The following is a 23,091-nucleotide window of genomic DNA, read 5'->3' on the forward strand; positions in this document are numbered from 1 at the left end:
AGGTTGGCACCAGTTTTTCTAGGGGGTAGTGTCAGCTCCCACAAGCATACAGCCAGCCCCGGGCTCACTGACCCGGGCACGGTGCCCCAGACCTGGCGTCTGAGCATCTCCGTGGGGTTGGATGTTCTCAGCCGTGGCCCTGCTGTTTGCCCTGACTTTGCTCCATGTAGGTCTTCAGAAAACTGGCAGGTTCCGTGATGAGTGTCGATTGTGCACCTACTGTGTGGGTGTCTGGTCCCCCGCCTCCCATGATCCACCTGTGCAGGTTCCACCTTCGGTTTTTTACCAGGGCAGATGGAGCAAAGGATCGGTCATTTCTGCACTTTTTGGAGAAACTGCCCGTGAGGATTCTGATTGGTGTCCCTGGCATAGAAGCATCCGGAGTGGGGCACCGGCAAAGTGCGCACCACCCCTGACAAGGGCTTTGGTTTCTTCTTCTTGCTGGTGAAGTGAGGTCCCTTCTGTGCTGACTGCCAGGTGGCTGGTGCCTGCGATCGTCCCCACCTTCCTGTCTTACCTTTTGCGTCTCCTGCTCTGTGTGGTGGGAATACGTGTTTTTATTGTCCTTCAGTGCCAGCTGTTAGCTGAGAGCACAGGGGGCGTTCCAGCCCAGTCATCAAAACACTGGGCTCTGGGACATTGTCTCACCAGAGGTGGGTGTTGGGGGCACCCCTCGCAGAGTGCCAGCTCCCTGGAGAGGAAGAGGGGCAAAGGGCTCCACCCAAAGGTGACGTTTGTCTTGGAAGTGAGGTGAGGTTTGCATGGTCTGCGAATAGCCCTGAGTGTGCGGGGTTAGGCTGGGTCTTCAGAGGAGACAATGCCTGCCTCCCAAAGCCGGTTCCAAATGGCATCCCGTGGCCTGTTCTGGCTGAAGTTGGATTTTCCTACTTAAAGTCACCAGGATCAGGAGCCCTGATTCTGATGAATGGAAGCTATGTCTGGAACGAGTGGTCACTGGCTCACAGGACAACTGTGAGTTTAGAGGGGACTGAACAAGTACTTATTAGCTTAATGCAGAAATAAAAGAACACAACTATCCCCCCTAAGAGTCAACCACCGGTGACTGCAGCCCCTGAGGACGGCTGCCTGGCAGCTTGGGAGCGCCTCGGGACTGCTGTGCACGCGTGGAGAACAGCATCACACATGTAATTTGTGTTCCGCGATTGAAATGGGTAGAGAAGCAACACATTAAAGGTACAGGAGCCTCTCCCCATGTGCCCCCACCCCCAGAATTTGACTGCAGCTCCCATGCGCGGACCCAGCACCAGTGACATATGGGTGTTGATATATCCTGACGTGCTGGGGTACAAATGGAAAAGCGTCACTCCTTTCTTAGTTCCGTCATCTAGGCACACCGTCCTCCGGAAGCCTCCGGCTCATTTGTGTGGGAGGACTGTGGGGATTTGGACACAGCCTCGTGTTCAGCGTGGGCCTCGTGTTCCCAGGCCTGGAAGCCCTTCCCACCTTCTTGGATGGTCCTTCTGTGATGGTGTCCTGATGCCGTAGGTCTCTGGTTTGTCTGTTTTGTACTAAAACACTCCTGGTTGCCAGCCCTTCTCCCATGTGTGCTGGAGGCTGGGACTGTAGCCGTAGCTTACCCAAGTTGACCAGCAGGAGCTGGTGGCTGTCCTGAGCTCGGCTGACACCCCATCTTTGAAAATCAGGCGTTGGCCGGGCGCGGTGGCTCAAGCCTGTAATCCCAGCACTTTGGGAGGCCGAGACGGGCGGATCACAAGGTCAGGAGATCGAGACCATCCTGGCTAACCCGGTGAAACCCCGTCTCTACTAAAAAATACAAAAAACTAGCCGGGTGAGGTGGTGGGCGCCTGTAGTCCCAGCTACTCGGGAGGCTGAGGCAGGAGAATGGCGTAAACCCGGGAGGCGGAGCTTGCAGTGAGCTGAGATCCAGCCACTGCACTCCAGCCTGGGCAACAGAGCGAGACTCCGTCTCAAAAAAAAAAAAAAAAAAAAAAAAGAAAATCAGGCATCTTCGGAGGGCAGAGAGGGGATCAGGAAGGAAAGCTAATGGATGCCAGGCCTAATAGCTAGGTGATGGGTTGATCTGTGCAGCAAACCACCATGGCACATGTTTACCTATGGAGCCAACCTGCACATCCTGCACATGTGCCCTGGAACTTAAAATAAAAGTTGGAAATAAAGAAAGAAAATCCGACTTACTTTCTTGGCCTGGGCAGTCCTGACCTCTGGGACTCTGGGCCACCTGAGAGTGGGTTTGGAGGACGTTCGGTGTGTGGTTGGTAACCAGCACCCCTGAGGCTCTTGCTGGAGTCCTGTGCTGACGAGCAGCCCTCTCGGCCCGGGCGGACCTTGTTTAATGCACTTACTTTTGGACGTGGCGTCTTTAATGTGTGCCTGATGCGGAAGTCAGGAGGTTGATGGGGGAGCAGGAAAGACGAGTTACCCGATGCTCAGCTAAAGTGCCTGCCACCCTGGCTTAGGCCTCAGGAGTGACGCTGGCCATACAGTGGGGGGTCACCAGTGGGCACTGGAAAACATTTTGGGGCCGGTGAATATGTTCACCGTCTTGACTGTGTTGACAGTGTCACGGATGCGTACATATGTAAAAATAAGGACGTGACACGCTCTGGAGCGTATGCAGCTTATCCCTGTGGATCTTTCCTCCATAGAGCTGGTAAATTCAATACAGTTGAACCTCAAGGTCTTAGTGTCACCATCCATATTTCACGTGTGCAGGCTGCGTGTGGCTGGTGGCCCAGGCGTCCGCGGCACCGACACGGCGTTTCTCTCTTCATGGAAAGTTCTCCTGGGCGGCACGCTCCAGGGCGAAGGGCTGGGGAACGGACGTTCCCGGTGGGACCTGCTTAATGAGTGAGGCAGGCTCTTTCCTTTTTAGTTTTTATTAAAAATGTGCTTCCAGTCCCCAGCGCATGCGTGAATACATTCCTTTCGGTAAACATGAAACGGGAGAGATCAGACCTGTGCTCCCAAGAAGTGGCGTGCCCAGCACGTGTAGCCTCCGCCAGGAGCTGGGGTGCTCAGGAGACCATGGCACTCCCAGCTGTAGCTTCGTCTGTGGCTCTGTCCCATCACTGCCATGACCCATAGACAAACGGTGTGTTGGGATGGGCTTGCCCTCTGCAGGACTGTGTTACACTCCCGTGCCTGCCTCTGTACTGGTGCAGACAGCTGTGGCTGCACTTCGGTCCCCGATTTTCTTTTTCTTTTTCTTTTTTTTGAGTTGGACTCTCGTACTGTCACCTAGGCTGGAGTGCAGTGGTGCGACCTCGGCTCACTGCAGGCTCCACCTTCCGGGTTCACGCCATTCTCCTGCCTCAGCCTCCTGACTACAGGAACCCTCCACCACGCCTGGCTAATTTTTTGTATTTTTTTTTTTTTCAGTAGAGACGTGGTTTCACCATGTTGGCCAGGATGGTCTCGATCTCCTGACCTCGTGATGCACCTACCTCGGCCTCCCAAAGTGCTGGGGTTACAGGCATGCGCCACCGTACCCGGCCTTCTGTCCCCAATTTTCTAGCCATGTGACTCTGAGGAAGTGACTCCCTAAACCTTGGCCCCTCCTCTGTCAAGTGGGCTCAGTGCTGGTTATGTGAGAGAGCCCACCACATGGTGCCCCCTTGAGTCTGGCGTCTCTACCCGGAAGGTCTGAACTCGCAGCCTGCGCCAGTTAGAATAGGCTTGACCCCAGTACATCAGGAGCCAAAACTCACAAGGGTTTGTTCTCTCTTGGAGAGTTGCAGGTAGGCAGTGTAGGGTAGGGGTGACGGTGCCATAGTCTTAGGGACCCAGGTGCACCCAGCTTCTTGTTCTGCCTCTTCAGCACCAGCTTCCGTCCTCGGGGTCATGGTTCACAATGGCTGCAAGAGCTCCAGCCATCACTTCTTCATTCTAAGCAATAGAGAGGGCTGGGGTGGGGGAAGCTGATTCATTGAAGCCGACTTTTCAGAAGCTCCAGTCACTGTGTTAATTCCTCTTTACTGGCCAGATTCTAGTCACATGGCCTCATGTAGCTCGTGTGGCTCGTGGGGGGCTGTCTGATGGAGTGCTAGCATAGCTGGTAAGGACGCAGGGGAGGATGGAGGATGGGAGGCCAGCAGCCCTGTCCTTGCCCCGTGAGCAGCTGAATGAAGGAGGGAGAGAGTGAGTGGCAGGCTCATCCCTCTTGGCACACACAAAGAATCTGAAGTTGATACATGTGTTTTGGGATGTAAGAGGGCATGTTAATCAATGGAAATATTAATACAATCCTCAGGCACAGTTTCCAAATAGAGGAGAGGAGATTCAGGGCAGGGTGTTTCCTCCGGCCTCACACACCGTGTGTCTGTCATCTTCTGTAAGGCTGTCTCCCCCTCCTTGCCCAGTCAGACCATCTGGTCTGCAAGCTTTGGGTTCGTGTTGTAAGTGACCAGGAGGAAGAGAGAGCCGCTGGCTGGGCTTGTGGATGGCACAGCCTTCCACCCTCGCAAACCTGCAGTGAGCATGGATTTGTGCTAGGCACTGTTCTGAGCACTCTGTGTGGCTCACTGAGGTGGGCCCCATAGCTGGATGGTGTTTAGATCCAGGCTTTGTGTGCTACAGCAGTTGACCTACCCTGACCCATTTTGCAGATGGAGAAACAGAGGCAGACAGAGATTGTTAGTCGCTCCCACAGTTCGCAGTGTGAGAACTGAGTTTTGAACCTGCTGCTGAGCTCCAGGACTCAAACTCAGCTCTGTGAGTGGCTTCCAGACCAGGGACTTGGGGGAGGCAGCTCACATCTTCACCCCATTCCGAGGAGGCAATGAGACCAAAACACCCAGCCCAACCTCCCCGTGTCCAGATTTGTCTCTACCGGGAGACAGTTTCTCGGAATGAGTCAATAACCATCTTCATCAAATGCTTCCTCTGAGTGGCTGGGCCAGCCAAATCCATCCTTCCTTGCGATTGCTGGGGGTGCCTGGAGTTGGGTTCCTACTTTGCAGTTTTGTAACTTAAAGTTCATTTCTTTTAGAGTTCGATATTCTTACCAGATCACGTTCATTCCCAATCATTCCTCCTGGGGCCCTGCCCATTTTAGTGGAAGGTGTGAGTTCTGTGTGGAGATTCTGGAAGCGCAGCTGCCTGCATGCCCGCTGGGCCCACGATGGCCTTGCCCTCACCAGATTGTGGGTGCCTGGGTCCCCGCACGTTGTTTTCAGAACTGCAGGGCCTGCAAAACCAAACCAGGCAAGCGGTTAGAAGTCCGCTCCCGAGGGGGCCTGCTCCTGGCGCCCGGTTTGTAGCTGCGTCTGTCTCAGAGAGGTGCAGCGCTGGCAAGGGCGTGGGGACGCTCTCCCAGCGGTTCCCTTAGTGGGGGCACACGTCCACCGCAGCCTGCTGCCTTCACCTCCCCAAGTCTTCCTGGGCTGTTAGGTTCAAAGATTCCAGACTTCCAAGGAAGCTCTGGGCTTGGTGCAGGGTGCCCTTGTGTACCAGGTGGTGCTATGGGGTTGGGGTGGTCACTGCAGTTGGGGGTCGGGTCCTTGTCTGGCTTGGGGGCATCAGGGAAGGGTCTGAGAGGTGAGGGGAGATTTCCAGGGAAGAGGGTGTGAGGTCGAGTGACCGAGGGCCCCCACTGGGGAAGGACGGGGTGCCCACCGGCCTTGCAGGAGGGGTTTCAGCTTTGGGTGTGGTGATGCTGGGGGACAAAGTCTCGGTTTTTAGGGCGGCATTTTCCCTTTGTCTTTTCTTGCTGTGGGTCCAGGCTCACCCCTTCTCCGCCCATCTCCTGGCCCCTTGGAGCTTATGCTTTAAGAGGCCACAAGGACTGTGGTGCCAGTTCAAAGGGGAGAGCTGCCCCTCACTTTAGCATCCACCCACTTCCACTCTTTGGGGGGCCAGTGAAGGAAGGGGGCATAGTGAGAGGGGTGCCCCCAGGCCCTCCCTCCACTCTCTGGGGGAAGACAGTGAAGGAAGGGGGCATAGTGAGAGGGGTGCCCCCAGGCCCTCCCTCCACTCTCTGGGGGAAGACAGTGAAGGAAGGGGTCATAGTGGGAGGGGTGCCCCCAGACCCGCCCTCCACTCTCTGGGGGATGGCAGAGAAGGAAGGGGGCTGGGTGGGAGGGGCGCCCCCGGCCCTCCCCACTGTGCCGTCTGTGCCACTGCAGTTGGGACTGCCAGTGACTGGCATTCTCTTTGTTACTTTCAGCCTGGCTGTTTCAGAACTCATTAGGCTTGGCATTTATTTATAAAGGCTGGCATGGCCCGAGCCGAGCGGAGAGCAGGAATTGATTTACGAGGATGGCGGTGGATCTAGGAAATGTCAGCCTTCCCTCCAGAGTCTATAAATCAGTTTGGATTCTGGCGTGGCCTTCTCCCATCCCGTAAATCAGCTGCCAGGGGTCTCCCCAACTTTGTGGAGCTTAAGTTTAGGCAGCCAAGGAGCTAGTCTCTTGGGTTTGCTGAACCAGCTGGGTTTAAAGAGCCTTCTCCCCATCCTGTCTCCAGGCCACCAAGCTCAGCTGTGGCGTGCCTATGAGGTTCCTTCTGTCTTCTGTATGAGGGACAAGTGCCCAGCCAGGATCGGCCTGGGCTCGAACCGTGATGGGATGGAGTGACTGGCATCCGGGAGCTGCCTGGGGGAGCAGTGGCCTTCCTCTGGTGTGGTCTGTGGGCTCTGAGCTGGCCTGGTGCGCTGGTTGGCCTGGGCAGGGCAGAGCTTGCTGGGTTCAATGTTCTGTAGGGAGCGAGGATGTATTTGAGGTGCTGGGGCCCGTGTATCCGTGTGCCCAGCGTGGGCTGGCACCGGCAGCCATCTCCGTGTCGTCACTGCTCTCGGCAACATGTTTGGGGCCTTGGCTGAAGGAGGTATGGACAAGGGAGTGTGGATACCGGAGAGCCACACCAGGTTCTTGCCCCTCCCCTTGCCACCGGCCAGCCAGACTGAGGCAGGCCTGAGGGGGCCGAGCAGCACAGTGGCCATCACTCACGGAGGGGCTCACTTGGCCCAGTGGTAGGCCAGGGGTCCCTGCTCCTGCAGGTCTCTATGTCTGTCTGTTGTGAAGGGATGGGACGAGGCGAGGGTCCCCAAAGTGTCCCAGCTGCAGTGACTTGAATAGGCCCCCAGTGTAGAGCCACGGGGCTCCGCATGTCAGAAGAGAGGGCCGCCACCCTTCTGACACCACCTACACCTACACCAACACCACCACGCCCAGCTAATTTTTGTATTTTTTTTTTTGTAGAGTTGGAGTTTCACCATGTTATCCAGGCTGGTCTTGAACTACTGGGCTCAAGTGATCCTCCTGTCTTAGCCTTCCAAAGTGCTGGGATTACAGGTGTGTGAGTCACCTCGCCCAGCTACTGGAGCCTCATCCGCGCTGTAGCCCCACTGACCCACTACAGATGTGGCTACCCCCCAGGGCTGGTCTTCAGGCCCCATTGTCCATCAGCTCCCCAGACGTCACGGGGCCCTGAGGGTCTTCCAGGTCACCTCTGTGCTGCTTTAGTCTCCAGGCTGGCAGGAACGGCCATGGCAGGCGGCAGGGCCCAGGCCGCTGGACCTGGGGAGAAGGGATGGGCATGTTGGGCTCAGGATGACATCATGTCCTTGGTAGGCCCCTCCCTGACTCAGAGCTGCTGTTCTTCTTCTTTTTTTTTGAGACGGAGTCTCGCTGTGTCACCCAGGCTGGAGTGCAGTGGCGCAACCTTGGCTCACTGCAAGCTCCGCCTCCCAGGTTCAGGCCATTCTCCTGCCTCAGCCTCCCGAGTAACTGGGACTACAGGCGCCCGCCACCATGCCCAGCTAACTTTTTGTATTTTTTTTTTAGTAGAGATGGGGTTTCACTGTGTTGGCCAGGCTGGTCTCGAACTCCTGACCTCAGGTCATCCACCCGCCTTGGCCCTCTGAAGTGCTGGGATTACAGGCATGAGCCATCGCGTCCGGCCAAGCCACTGCTCTTGCTGTGGTGCTGTGAAGTGTGGGCCAGGGCTTGGTGAGTGACTTTGCACAGGGCAGCTGCTCAGAGCCCCCACCCTTGGAGAAGCCTCCATGTGTGGTGCTGCCCGTGGCACTGCCCAAGCCACAAGATGCACTCTCTCCCTTCACTGGTGCCCTGAGTGCTTCCTACATCCCTTCCCTGCCAGGGCCCCAAGTCTGACTGCCCAGTGCAGCAGTGCTGGTGCTATGGCCCTAGATGCTGAACAAGGGCCAAAAACACCATCATTTACTCAGGTGAAAGAGTATTTTGTGCTTAGAGGCCCAGAGAGGGCTTCTCTCCACACCCCGATAATCTGGGGCCTTCTTGGGGAGGTGAGCTTCATGGGGTCCTGAGCACTGACTCAGCAGCTTGGACCGTAAGGGGTGCATTGAGAAGCTTGTGGGGAGGACGGAGCCCTGGCTGCACACCTGGCACCTGACAGCCCCATGGCCGGTTGCCGTGGCCTGGGAGGAGCGGGCATGTCGTCCGACTTCACCGGAAGAGGGTGTGCTGCATGCCTGCACTCCTGCATGCATGTACCCATGTGCCCGGTACCCACATTTGGGCTGGGCTGGGCGCGTGCTTTGTTGCAGGGGCTGCTTTACTGCAAGTGCATTTGCCATCGTGAGCCTGGGCGCTCATCGAATTCCACGTGGTCGTCTGGGAGCGATTGCAGGTGCTTCCTGGTTTGAATTTCACAGGACCCTCGAGGACAGGAACTCAGAAAATGAGGCATTGATCGTCGCTTTTATTGGTATATTAGATGCATTGAGGTTTTGAAAGGGAGGACTTGGGATTCTTCTCTGCCTTTTTAATGTCTTAGAGCGTCTAGAAAAAGCATTTGCTCTGCAGTTCTCTAGAGGGGTCTTCCAGAAGAACAAAGCTGCGTGTGGCAGAGTGGTTCCCTTTAGAATGCGAGCTCTCCGGGAGAGCCTGGCGCTTGGGCTGGGGCCGGCCCACCAGGGCACGGGCTGGAGCCCCATTCGCTCATTTGTGGTTTGGGACACAGAATATGCCGGATAGGAAGCAGCTCAAAATACAAGCTGATTCCACCCCATTCCCAGTAAGAGGATTTTAAGTTTCTTGCTCAACGTGGTTTTATAAGCTTTTAGGAATAGATGAAGTAGTTAAACGTTTACTTAAATATTTGATTTGCTCATTTGTTTAGATTTTTAAAAACATAAAAATAACACGTTCTTGTAGAGTTGCCCTTTTTTACTTATGGTGTGTGAAATGGGTTTCTTCAAACTCTTCCCCTGGCTTTCAGGCTCAGGGTCTCTGCCTCCCCAAGCCCTATCCAGGTCTCGGTGTGGACCTGATGAAGTGGATTTGTGTGCCCTCCAGGGACCCCTTTTCCCTCGCCAGCATCCCCCTGTTGAGAGTTTTCCCTGAAGCAGTTTTTCAGTGATGCCCATGCTTGTGAGATTAGAGCCCTGGAAGCGGGGGTAGACCTTTGGTAAATTTCCTTTTTTTTTTTTTTTTTTTTTTTTTTTTTTTTTTTTTTTTGAGATGGAGTCTCGCGCTGTCGCCCAGGCTGGAGTGCAGTGGCCGGATCTCAGCTCACTGCAAGCTCCACCTCCCGGCTTCCCGCCATTCTCCTGCCTCAGCCTCCCGAGTAGCTGGGACTACAGGCGCCCGCCACCTCGCCCGGCTAGTTTTTTGTATTTTTTAGTAGAGACGGGGTTTCACTGTGTTAGCCAGGATGGTCTCGATCTCCTGACCTCGTGATCCACCCGTCTCGGCCTCCCAAAGTGCTGGGATTACAGGCTTGAGCCACCGCACCCAGCCTGCTAAATTTCTTTATGGTTCAAAACCAAATGAGCCACCAGACCCGAGGCTGGCTGAGGCTGTGTCTGACTTTGTGTCCTGAGAACCCCAGACAGGACTTATATGCAACCCCCACCCCCATATTTTCTAAGTGATACAAAACCTCTCCCTTTGAGCCCGATGTGGGGCTCCAGGGGACGGGGCGGACCTGGCACACCCTCACAGAGGGAATCCTGGTGCAGGTGGGCATGGGACCCTGAGCCGGGAGCACCGCCCAGCGTGGGGTAGAGGAAGGGGCCTGAGGGACAGTGCGGCAGGGAGGGAGGGAGCCCAGTGAAACAACCGAAATATACTGGAACCGAAATGAGGCTGCAAGTCCGAGATCAGGGTGGCGGCGGGACTGGTGCCTTCTGGGGCACAGGGAGACTGTGACCTGGGGCACTCTCCTTGACTTGCAGACGGCGTCTTCTCTTTTTGTATTCTGGTCATCTTTCCTCTGTGCCTGTCTCTGTGTCCAAACTACCTCTTTTTTTTTGAAATGGGGTTTCTTTTACTCTTGTTGCCCAGGCTGGAGTGCAATGGCATCATCTCGGCTCACTGCAAGCTCTGTCTCCCGGGTTCAAGCAATTCTCTTGCCTCAGCCTCCTCAGTAGCTGGGATTACAGGTGTGCGTCACCACGCCTGGCTGATTTTGTATTTTTACTAGAGATGGGGTTTCACCATGTTGGCCAGGCTGGTCTTGAACTCCTGACCTCAAGTGATCCACCTGTCTTGGCCTCCCAAAGTGCTGGGATTACAGGCGTGAGCCACTGTGCCTGGCAAACTTCCTCTTTTTATAAGGACACTGGTCATATTCTATTAGGGCCCACCCCAGTGACAACATTTTAACTTGATTTCTCTTCGAAGTCTCTGTACAAGTAAAGTTAAATTCTGAGGTCCTGGGGGTTAGCACCCCTCTGTATCTTTTTTGAGGGGACACAGTTCAACCCGAAACACTCCCTTATTTTTCTTTTGAGCAGCTGTGTGTCTTCCCCTGCACCAAATGTGGGAACCTCTCCGCAGCCTGCACCCCAGCACCCCTGGCCTCTGGATATCACGGAGGGAGGTGGTTTGTGGGTGAACAGTTTCTCTGCTGGAGCTCTGGGAAAACAGAAACATCTCAGTGTGGGACATCTCCCTGCTTCCAGTACTGACGCATTTTAGGCTCCTGAAACCTGGGGATGTGGTAGCCCCGGGGCCACAGCTGTGTCTGCATGGAGGAGGTTTGGTCAAATTCAGAGGGCTCTGTCTTTGCGGGACCGGGTGTCCTGTGTCCTGCAGCAGAGGCTCCTGACGTGTCCCAGGCCCCGTGCGTGTTGTGTGGATTGTCCTGCGTGGTCCTCACCCGTCCAAAGCAGGTGCCCTTTTCTATCCCGGTGTGTAGACAACGAAGTTGGAATCAGGGAGGCCAATGGCAGGGGGAGCTGATGGGCCTGGCCTTAAATTGGGTCTCCCTGGGTCTGTGATCTCCATGATTCTGATGAAATTGTGTCACTTTTGGCCCAGAGAGGTGGGGATGGGAGGTTCTGGTCTGACTTGCAGGACACAGGGGCTTCGAGCATCCACAGAGTCTCCTGACACGCAGACCGCTAAGGTGGGCAGAGATATGTGGTAGCGGGAGGTGCATGGTAGGGACGTCAGCCCATCTCCTTTGGCCTCGGGGGCGCAGCTGTCCTCCCCACCCCAAGTCCCCTTCGATGGTGGCGGCACATTGCCACCGACCCCATCAGCCTGTCTCCTGGGAAAAGGTAGACTCTGGCATGGGCGCTGGGGTTCCCGAGTCAGGGACAGCGGGGCTCTCTGTGCTCTCGGGAGGGCCTGGTGTCAGAACAGTGGGGAAATAAATACCCCAGGAGGGCTGGGCCCAGCCCAGTGCCTACAGACCTAGGCAGAGTCACCAGGCCAGGCTGGCAGGAGCCCCTCAGGGCAGCTCTGGGCCTTTGCTGGAGGGTGGGAGAGGTCCCTGCGGCTCAGGGCCGGCCTCCCTTTGTGGGCTCTCTGGCGAGGTAGTTGGACTTTTTTATGTGGCGCCCACGGAAGCTTCATGAGGCCAGGCCCGAGCTGGTGCCATGGCTGTCCTGACAGGCTCCCCTGGTCAGAGCCATCACAGGCCATCCTGGATCCGGGGAGGACACAGACCCTGCCTCTTGACCCGGGGCGTCTCAGAGAGTGTGCAGCCATCTTTACTCTGCATCAGGGTCCCTGTCACAGACAGGGAATCACCATGCCTCTTCTGAGGCCGGGGAGGAGACGAGCTGAGGAGACCCATGGGGACTGGGTAGCCAGCCTGTCGAGTGGCACATGCCTAATAAACAGTCACCACTGTGACCACGGGGCCCCTGGAGTGGTGCTTTTACATGAAATGTTCCTAAAACTGGGCCGTGGTTTTAAATATCAGTTGAGAGTGTTGGGGGGTAAGGCTCTTGGCCCCTTCAAAGGTTCACTGAAAAATCCCACAGGAGGGGCTGGGCACGGTGGTTCATGCTTATAATGCCAGCACTTTGGGAGGCCGAGGAGGGCAGATCACCTGAGGTCAGGAGTTGGAGACCAGCCTGGCCAAAATGGTGAAACCCCGTCTCTACTAAAAATACAAAAATTAGCCGGACGTGATGACACATACCTGTAGTCCCAGCTCCTCTGGGGAGGCTGAGACAGGAGAATTGCATGAACCTGGGAGGCGGAGGTTGCAGTGAGTTGAGATCCTGCCACTGCACTCCAGCCTGGGCGATGGAGCAAGACCCTGTCTCAGAAATAAATAAATAAATAAATAAATAAATAAATAAATAAATAAAAGCAGACAGGAGGTGGATTGATTGATTGGAGAAAAGGCAAGAAGATTGAACATTTATACAGGGGAACCTTCTAAATAAAGTCCCAAAGATAGGGGAAATTGCTCATTTTTTGTGCGTAGGTTCCACAAAGCATGGGCAGGCAGACGAGCCTGGATTCTACCTGGCTTCTCTGAGCCGCGCTCCTTCTTTCTGAGTGTGGGGCAGGATCCTCTCTGGAATGGTGGGTCTTACGATCTACAGTTAAACAAGGTAGGTCGGGGAATTTCTTTACGGCCAGTTTTTACACAGATAGGGCGGAGGGACAGTTAGAGTGTTATTTTTAGGTTTGATGGCTGGCTTTAGGGAAAAGGGGTTCTGGTTTCTAAGACCTGCTTGAGGGAAGAGGCATTCTGGTTTCTGTGGCCGGCTCTGGGGGAGAATGGAACTAGTGACAGGAGGCCCTTCTTGTTGGGGTATTTTCGGAGCCCCAGTATTACCATGGGGCCTCAGCAGTGGCTTTTTTCATGAAATGTTCCTCAAATTGACCCATGGTTTTTCTTTTTTCTTTTCTTTTCTTTTTCCCTCCCCTCCCCTCCCCTCTCCTCCCCTCCCCTCCCTCCCTCCTTCCCTTCTTTTTTTTGTTGAGACAGGGTCTTACTCTGTCACCCAGGCTGGAGTACAGTGGTGTTATCATGGCCCACTGCTGCCTCCATCTCTGGGTTCCAGTGATCCTCCTGCCTTAGCCTCCCGAGTAGCTGGGACCACAGGCATGTGCCACTATGCCCAGCTAATTTTTAAATTTTTGGTAGAGGCCAGGCATGGTGGCTCACGCCTGTAATCCCAGCATTTTGGGAGGCCGAGGTGGGCGGATCACCTGAGGTCAGGAGTTTGAGACCAGCCTAGTCAACATGGTGAAATGCCGTCTCTACTAAAAATACAAACATTAGCTGGGTGTGGTGGTGGGCGCCTATAATCCCAGCTACTTGCTACTTGGGAGGCTGAGGCATGAGAATCGCTTGAACCCAGGAGGCGGAGGTTGCGGTGAGCTGAGATCGTGCTACTGCGCTCCAGCCTGGGCAACAGCGAGACTCCATCTCACAAATAAATAAAATACATTAAATTTTTGGTAGAGATGGGGTCTCACTATGTTGCCCAGACTGGTCTCAAACTCCTGGGCTCGAGTGATCCACCCACTTTGGCCTCTCAAAGTGCTGGGATTACAGGTGTGAACCACTGTACCCGGCCTGAGGAGTCCCAACTGCCCACGGGTCTCCTTAGGTCATCTCCTCCTGGGCCTTGGAGGAGACACTGTTATTCCCCGTTTGTCATGAGGACCCTGAGGCAGACTGAAAATACCCGCGCACTCTCTGTGATTCCTGCCATCCAGAGGCAGGGTCCGTGTCCTCCCCGGATCTGAGACGACCTGTGGTGGCTCTGACCAGGGGAACCTGTCGGGAGAGCCACGGCACCAGCTCGGGCCTGGCTTCATGAGGCCTAGAAGCTTCCCTGGGCACCACATAAAAAGTCCAACTACCTTGCCACTCAACTGATGGTTTTAAATACCAGTTGAGGGGGTTAAAAATGATCTTTTAATTTATTTTTTATTTTTTTGAGGCAGAGTCTCGCTCTGTCGTCTAGGCTGGAGTACAGTGGCACGATCTTGGCTCACTGCAACCTCTGCCTTCTGGGTTCAAGTAATTCTCCTGCCTCAGGCTCCTGAGTAGCTGGGATTACAGGCGCCTGCCACCAAGCCCGGCTCATTTGTGTGTGTGTGTGTGTGTGTGTGTGTGTGTGTGTGTGTGTATGTGTATGTGTGTATATATATATATATTTTTTTTTTTTTAGTAGAGAGAAGGTTTTGCTATATTGGCCAGGCTGGTCTTGAACTCCTGATGTCAGGTGATCCACCCGCCTCAGCCTCCCAAAGTGCTGGGATTATGGGGGTGAACCACCACTCCCGCCCTAAAAAGGCTCTTTCTGTTGAGGGTCTGGCATTATGGAGAGAGCGCTGGACTCAGCCTTGGAGCCCCTCTGGCCACCCTGCCGGCTCCTGGGTGACACTAGTTCAGTCTGTGTCCGCCTGGCCTCAGTTTCCTTCTCTGTGAGAAGGATGTGGGGCAGGCCCATCTCCCTGGTCCCTCCCAGCCTCAGGGTACCCGGATGCAGTATGTTGGAAGAATCTGGGATTTTCAAAGGGGGAAAGTGATCGTGGACTTCCCTGGTAGGAGCCTTTGCGTGGTCTGGCTGGGCAGAGTGTCCCTAAGCCCTGTGAGGCCGCTGCCAACCCCCAGCAAGCCCGCTGGCTGTCTCTGCCTTCCCAGGGTTTCTACAGGTGGTGGGTGCTGGACACTTCTGAAGAGCAGTTTTACTTGGCAGAGGCTGCCGCCTCCCTGGCAGGGAGACGTTCTAGAGGCCTGGGGGCAGGTTGTTTTTTGTTCACTCCATTAATAGCAGTGACCTTTTTGCCTCCAGCGTTAATTAAATACAGACATTTCAGGCATCTGCATGGTCATGGTCTGGCATTATCTTGACCTTAGGCGACTTTGAAATTCCATATTTGGCCTTCATGCAACGAGGCCTAGAAGAGCAATCAGGGACGATCTGGAAATTGGGAGCTTAGAGCCACACCTTGTGGTCACCCAGAGGTGGGCCCGTGTTGCTGCGGAGGTGGGGAGAGAGCACAGCTCTCTGGCTTGACCACCGGGGATGAAGCTGGGCTCAGCTCTGGGCTGGGGAGACAGGAAGGACCTCGCCCTCCTGGGACCCAGTTTTATTCAAGGAGACACAGCCCAGCTACCTGGGTAACAGGTGATGGATGGGAGGCAAGGGTGGAAGATGTCTTGAGGGACGGACGAGACGGTGGGTTACAGAGGGGCAGAGCAGGGCGGCGGGGGTGAGCCCAGATGTCCGGTTCCCCACCTGGGTGTGCCCTGTGCTGGGCTCCTGACCCAGCAAGAGGCTGAGGCTGGCACCCGCCTGGACACCTCTGCCACTTGGGCGGACAGAGGGGGACTTAGTCTCTCGCTGCTGCTCAAAGGAGTGGCTTTCTTCCCGAGTGTCAGCTCATTTTCCTGCATCCTTCAGCGATAACCAGCATGTGCTGATAGGCTCCCGAGTCGCTTCCTAGTGCCACGTTCTCACAAGCCCAACATTTGTTTTGGTTGGATTTTGTTGTTGTTGTTGTTGAGACAGAGTCTCGCCCTGTCGCCCAGGCTGGAGTGCAGTGGCGCCATCTCGGCTCACTGCAAGCTGCGCCTCCTGGGTTCACGCCATTCTCCTGCCTCAGCCTCCAGAGTAGCTGGGACTACAGGCGCCTGCCACCACGCCTGGCTAATTTTTTTGTATTTTTAGTAGAGACGGGGTTTCACCGTGTTAGCCAGGATGATCTCGATCTCCTGACCTCGTGATCCACCCATCTCAGCCTTCCAAAGTGCGGGGTTATAGGCGTGAGCCACCGCACCCGGCCTGGTCAGATTTTTTTTTTTTAAGTTTCTAAGCAAAAGAAAAGAAAAGAAAAGAAAATGTCATTTATATTAATATCGACATTTCCTCCTAAACACAATTCTAGACACAGCTGGTAGAAGTTGTGAAATCAAACCAGAGTGGAATTATAGTGTGGCTGTGTGAATAAAGTGGTCACAGATCCAGTTAAATGAGCAACTACTCTCTGAGAGTGACCTTAACACCAGTTTGAAAGTTTCGCCTAGTGGAGCCGATGATGAGGGTTGCCTAGACCTAACACCGCGAGAGTGGCTGTCATCCCTACGTTTACACCTGCTCTCACGTTTATAGAGATTTTATTCTTTTTTATTTTTATTTTTTTATTTTATTTTATTTTTTTGAGACGGAGTCTCTCTCTGTCTCCTGGGCTGGAGTGCAGTGGCCGGATCTCAGCTCACTGCAAGCTCCGCCTCCTGGGTTTACACCATTCTCCTGCCTCAGCCTCCCGAGTAGCTGGGACTACAGGTGCCCGCCACCTCGCCTGGCTAGTTTTTTTTTTTTTTGTATTTTTTAGTAGAGACAGGGTTTCACCGTGTTAGCCAGGATGGTCTTGATCTCCTGACCTCGTGATCCGCCCGTCTCGGCCTCCCAAGCCTGCTGGGATTACAGGCTTGAGCCACCGCGCCTGGCCTTATTTATTTATTTTTGAGACCGAGTCTCACTCTGTTGCCCAGGCTGGAGTGCAGTGGTGCAATCTCGGCTCATTTCTATCTCTGCCTCCCGGGTGCAAGCGATTCTCCTGTCTCAGCCTCCCAAGTAGCTGGGATTACAGGTGCCCGCCACCACGCCCATCTAAGTTTTGTACTTTTTTTTTTTTTTTTTTTTTTTTTTTTTTTTTGAGACAGAGTCTCGCTTAGTCGCCCAGGCTGGAGTGCAATGGCGCGATCTCAGCTCACTGCAAGCTCCACCTCCCGGCTTCCCGCCATTCTCCTGCCTCAGCCTCCCGAGTAGCTGGGACTACAGGCGCCCGCCGCCTCGCCCGGCTAATTTTTTGCATTTTTAGTAGAGACGGGGTTTCACCGTGTTAGCCAGGATGGTCTCGATCTCCTGACCTCGTGATCCGCCCGCCTCGGCCTCCCAAAGTGCTGGGATTACAGGCGTGAGCCACCGCGCCCGGCCAAGTTTTGTACTTTTAGTAGAGGCGAGGTTTCACTGTTTTGGCCGGGCTGGTGTGAACTCCTGACCTCAAGTGATCCACATGCCTCACGCTCCCAAAGTGCTGGGATTATAGGCGTAAGTCGCCAGGTCTGGCCTACTAACGTTAATAAAGATTTTAGTGTGGCCGCCAATTAAGAAGGCCGAGAACCAGACAACTCTGGCCTTACAAGACAGTTTTTTGCCAATGTGTAGAAAGCTGATCTCGCTCTTTTTCAAGTAGTAGCATCGCTGAGATGCAGTTCACACACGATGGGGTTCACCCGTGTGAAGTGTGTAGTTCAGGGGTTTTCAGTGTATTCACAAGGCCATGTATCCGCCATTAATTTTTAAACATTTTCATTACCCCCCAAAAGAAACCCCGAACCCATTAGCAGTAACTCCTCATCCCCCCAACTTTCCCCAGCCCCTGGCAGCCACTAATTCAAATTTCTGTGGATTCGCCTGGTCTGGAAACTTCCTATCAATGGAATGTCACAATAGATTGTCCCTGTGCATGGCTGGCACCCCCTGGCATGTTGCGGCAAGAATCAGAGCTTCTCTCCTTTTCACGTCGGAATGATAGTCCATGGTGGCTCCACTGCAATTTCTTCATCCATTCATCTGTTGATGGACATTCGAGTTGTTCATTTAAATGTTTATTTTTTTGCCAAGGTAATTATAGATGCACAAGGCAGAAAGAGTCACGTTACAGACGGGCTTGAAGTGAATGGTGACCTCCTGCCTCCACGACCCCGGCCCCACCAGGCCTCCCCCAGGAGCTGCACCTGCAACTGTGTCTTTAATTCTCCTGTGGTCACCTTTGGAGCCCTCAGGGATCTCCACAGAGCCCAGCACTTGATTCCCTGCTTTCAACACCTGTTGATTCTTTACTGTAGGAGATGACCCCCTGTCCCCCTCCCCTGCCCCTTGTGCTGATGTTCATTCTCCTGCGGGCAGCCGTTGGCACTTTGGCTTGGAGCTTAATTCCCTCTTTCTTGCCGCCCTGTCCCACGCCATCTCCTGACGCCCCCACGTGATCTTCAGAACATCGACCCCTGCCCTTCCTCCTGCCTCCCGCATCAACAGCGGTGACACCGATGGCAAGGGCTCTGTGTTCCGCCTGTGCTGTCTCCCATCCTTTACCCCAGGGTCTAGGGCAGGTGAAGGCTAGCAGAGTGCTCAGCTCTGGACCCTGCCTGGGGTCATGGCAGGCCCTGCTGGGGGACAGGCTGCTGTTCCTCCTCGGGGGCTCCAGGTCTCGGCTTCTTTCCCTGGGGGTCCAGGGTGGGTGCCAGGATCCAGAGCCTCCGGGGGTGCCGTGTGTTCTGAGGAGAGGCCCACGGCCTTCCTTAGATGCCTGGAGGGGTTTGTGGTCCCCTTGGGGTTAAGGATCTGCCTGAGACAGTGGGGAGAGTGCTGGCCCCTCCTCCTCCTGGGAGCCTGTGAACCCTGCTGGGCCCTCAGGCCTCCCTGGACAGAGGGCAACTGTGGCAAAATTTCCCAACAGCTGCCTTGTGCAGGGTCACCGGGGGGTTCTGGAGGTTTCTAGGGGCCTCTCCTTTGGGCTCAGAGAGCTTAAAGGCAGTTTCTGCCTTTGCTGGGCCCTGTGGTCCCTGTGGCCCCTGTGGCCCCTATGGCCACGGCGTTCCTGTTGGTTTTGTGGATGGATGCGCCCAGCCGCCTCGCCTGTCGCCGGCCTTTGTTGAAGGAGCTTTGGTCTCCTTGGGTCAGTTGCACCAGGTCTGGGCCTTGCCGCAGCCGGTGTTGATGGCCGGCACCATGCCTGGCCAGGCTGGGCCCCGGTTCCTCCATCCTTGGGAAAGGGTGAGACCCTGTGTGTCCACGGTCCCTGGAGCCCTCACAATGCACTTCAGAGCGGGCGTGGTGGTGGCAGTGGGTACTGTGGGCGATCCAGCGAGGTGGCCTCTGGGGCCTCACCCACCCAGCTTCCCTGAATTCTGACCGGCAGTGGAGGCGGAGGGTCGGGAATGGATTCTCAGCCGTGGGCTGTGGAGTGGATGTCGTGCTGCTTGGCAGGGTGGCCTTGGGCCTGTTACTCTCTTCTTTCTCTGCGAGCCTCAGTTTCTGCAGATGTAAGGTGGAGATTACAACAGAACTTTCCAGAGGGCTATGAGGGTCCGTGAGGTCCTGTAAAGCATTCAGCTGTGTGTGCGGTACGTGTGGGCACCTGACCCTCGTGGCTACCGTGTGGGTCAGGTGCGGTGGGTTTCAGGGGCAGTGGTTGGACTCTGGCTTCTCTGCCACTTGCAGCAACGCTGGGCCTCGGTCACCGCAGCTGTGGGTGGAATCGCTGTCCCGCCACCCTCCGAGGATCACCATGCAGTGAAAGCTGCCGCGTGGCGACGGAGGAAGGCTTGGGCTCCTCCTGTCCTTGGCTGGGCTGGGCGCTCGCCCCTGTTCTGCAGGCGCCGTTGACTTTCTGCGAACCCCGTTTCTTGAAGGTGACCTTTGGAGCTGGCCGGAGTGGGTGTCGGCCCTCTTGGCTCCTTTGTCTAGATTTTGCTTTTATGAAGGCCGGGGAGGGAGGGCTCGCCGCTGGTAGGAGGACGTGCGGGGCAGGTCCTTTGCCGCCTGAGGACCCCAGAGTTGTCACTAGGGCCTTCTCCTCCATGTTGCCCCTCCACGGCGCTGCCTGACTGTGGGACCGAAGACCAGCTGGGGCCCAGTTGCTGTTGCCTCTGCCCCTGCCACCCGAGCCTCCTACCTTCTTTCCTCCCTTCCTTTCTCCTTCTTCCCTTCCTCTTCAGCCCTCTCCACCCTCCACCCTGCAGCTGTGGGGCCTTTGTGTGACCCCTCCACAACCTGAAGGGACGTGGCTGTCAGGCTCCCACCTTTAGAGGCCTGTGGATTTGGGAGGGTGGCGAGAGGAGTCTGTGGGGGAGGTGGGACTCAGGCTGTCTGGTAAGTGCCCACGTCGGACTCAGAGCCTTAGGTCTTGGACCGTGCTGTCCTCTGACAGAATGGGCAGCTGAGTTCGCCTTACTGTGTGCCCAAGGGCCAGGGCCCTTCACTGCTCAGCAAAACCTGCGCCTCATGACCAGGAAGGAGGTGTTCCTGGGCTCACTTTGAAGTCTTTTTGTGAGACATCAGGCTGATGATAATTCTGGGGGTGGGCTTGGGCAAGCTCCATGGATAGAAGCTGCTTGGCTCTTTCTGTTCCCCTTATAAGAACCTGGAATGCTTTTTATTGTCCAGGCTGGGCCAGGTCCACTTTTCTCGTCTACAGTGGCGTCTGAGCTGAAGCCTGGCTCAGATTCGCCCCTCCTCTTGCATCTCTGGCCTGTGAATCTTCTCCTCCCTCCAGCCCTGCAGCTCAGCCTGCCCTGCCCTCCCGGGCTCCTTGTGCCCCCATGTCCCTTGTTGGAGCCTAAGGACAGTTGTCCCTGCTGGACTCTATGCCCGATTCAGGCACAGACACCCACGAGGGATGGCCAGGCAGGTTAGGTGCTCGGCTGACCTTTGGCCAAGCCCTGCGTGGGGCCCAGGGATCAATGCAGATTGATTTTTGCTGACCCCTGGGATGACCTTGGCCAGGTGGCTTAATTCCATCTCCTCCCCAGTGTGCTTATAGACAGAGGCGTATGCACCAGTAAGGGTGCTCTAACCAGTGTCGAGTGTTGGCTTTCACTCCCCACCTCCTCAACCACCACATTTCCAAAATAAACAGGGGCCTGTTTGTGTTCAAAGGACGCTCCTGGCTCACAAAGCCCTGCAGCCCCGCGGAGGCACCAGGAGGCCTCACTTCCAAGCAGCACAGCCCCATGGAGCCAACCCGGGCCACCTGTTCCCCCTGGCACCTGAGCAGCCCCCTGCTGATCCCCACCCCTCCCCTGCATCTCCCTTTATCCCCCTCTACCCCTCCCCTGCATCTCCCTTTATCCCCCTCTACCCCTCCCCTGCATCTCCCTTTATCCCCCTCTACCCCTTCCCTGCATCTCCCTTTAATCCCCCTCTACCCCTCCCCTGCATCTCCCCTTTATCCCCCTCTGCCCCTCCCCGGCACCACTGGCCTCTGTTCCCTCATCCCCCACCCTGCCCTTGGGTCCCCTCCACCCCCTACCCTATACTCCCATCCCTCTCCTTCCCCCTCTTCCCCACCCCACCTCTTTCATCCCTTTCCTCTCCCCACAGCCCCTGGCATCCCGTCCTTTGTCCCTCTCCTTCATCCTCCCCATCTCCCTTTCCTCTCTCCCTCTGTCTCCATCTCTCCCCCGACTGCCTTGGTCTACTCACCCACTTCCTCTACCCCTCTCCTCCATTCTCACTCCATGCCCTCTATCCCCACCTCTCCCAACCCCATCCCATGCCTCCCCCTCCATCCCTCCCCTCCATCCCCTTCCATCCCTCTCCCTTCATCCCCCTCCATCCCTGCCCTCTATCCCTCTCCCTCCCTCCCCTCCATCCCTCCCCTCCATCCCCTTCCATCCCTCCCCCTTCATCCCCCTCCATCCCTCCCCCTCGATCCCCCTCCATTCCTCCCCTCCATTCCTCTCCCTCCCTCCCCTCCCTCCCTCCCCTGCATCCCTTCCCTCCATGCCTCTCCTTCCATCCCTCTCCATCCCTCCGCCTCCATGCCTCTCCTCCATGCCTCCCCTCCATCCCTCCTCTTCATCCCTCCCCCTCCATCCCCCCCCATCCCTCCCTTTCATCCCTCCCCTTCATCCCTCCCCCTCCATCCCTCCCCTTCTATTCCTCCCCTCTCTCTCTCCCCCTCTATCCCCCCATCCCTCACCCTCCATCCCTTCCCTTCATCCCTCCCAACCATCCTCCCCCCATCCTCCCCCCAATCCCTCCTGCTGGGAGTTGGTGGGGGAGGGAGGGAGGAGAAGCTGGAGCTGGAGACTGTGTTCCCAAGGGTGGCATGAGTGCCGGGCCCTGTTAGCCCCCTGCACCCTTGTCCCCCGTGCCTCTGCTTACTGAGCACCTTGAGGAGGGTTCCGGTGCTTCCTTGCAAGAGCTTTGGAGAGAAAATCCTCTTTGCCTTTTTTTACTTTTTTCACTCCTCTACCTTATTTCATTTAACTTCCTCATTTCAGACCAGAAAATGCCCAGATAGATATTAGAAGACCTTAAAGTATTTTTGTTCATCAGGTGTGAAAGGTGCAGGTCCTTGCCAGTTTGCAGGGATGGGTGGCTGGCAGTGAGATAGCAAGAGAGATGCTCCTCCATAGTGCCCACGTCCCAGGCAGTGCCATCGTCCCCACAAGCAGCTCAGGCATGCTGAATATCTCACTCTGCCGTCACCAGCGTGCGGCTTCCACCTCGTGCTTCAAGGTAGCTGCTGAGCTCCTGCCATCTCGTCCACGTTCCATGCAGCAGGAAAGAAGCAGGGGAGGCGGCTGTTTCCTTCTAAGTGCATGACCCTTCCTCACCTCCCCTTCCTTTCTTACAGTGTCCAGAACGTGGTTCTGGGGCCATTCCTTTCTGCAAGGGAGGGTGGGGAGCGCTGTCTTTAGCAGGCAGCCCTGAGCCATCAAGCATCCACCTCTCGTGGAAGAAGGGGAGAAGGACTCTAGGGGGTGGTGGGGGGCAGTAGTCTTTGCCCCAGCTGGGGAGAGCCGTGGCCCCTTCACCCTTGGCACTTTTCCCATTTCTGCCCTCCCAAGTGGTTTCTTGCTGTACCTCTCGGAAAGAAGAAATGTAGTCCGGGGCTGGGAGTCTGCAGTCCGTGCTCACTCCTGGGCTTACGGCCACGATTCCTCCTGGATTCCCCACGGCCTGCGTGAGGCGCGCCGTCAGCCCCTCTGTGACAGGCACAAGGGCTCCGTGTGGTCACGGTGGAGCTGAGTTCTGGCTCCTCAGAAGAAACCACTGCGCAGACTCCCGGCCTGGGCTCCCTGGTTCCACCCCCTGGAGTGTCAGCTGTGTGGAGGGCTCTGTGCCCTGCGGACATGCCAGGTTGGCGTGATACATGCCGCCCG

The 23,091-nt window shown here is 55.8% G+C and overlaps 1 protein-coding gene and 1 pseudogene across 5 annotated transcripts in view; both read left to right on the forward strand.

The window, feature by feature from the left end:
• Positions 1 to 23,091, forward strand: part of VAV2 (vav guanine nucleotide exchange factor 2) — a 236,621-nt gene that overhangs the window by 81,295 nt on the left and 132,235 nt on the right.
• On the forward strand, positions 19,342 to 20,140 carry LOC144334872 (uncharacterized; annotated as a pseudogene).

Source organism: Macaca mulatta, chromosome 15, assembly GCF_049350105.2.
Source record: "Macaca mulatta isolate MMU2019108-1 chromosome 15, T2T-MMU8v2.0, whole genome shotgun sequence".
Classification (NCBI taxonomy): Eukaryota; Metazoa; Chordata; class Mammalia; order Primates; family Cercopithecidae; genus Macaca; species Macaca mulatta.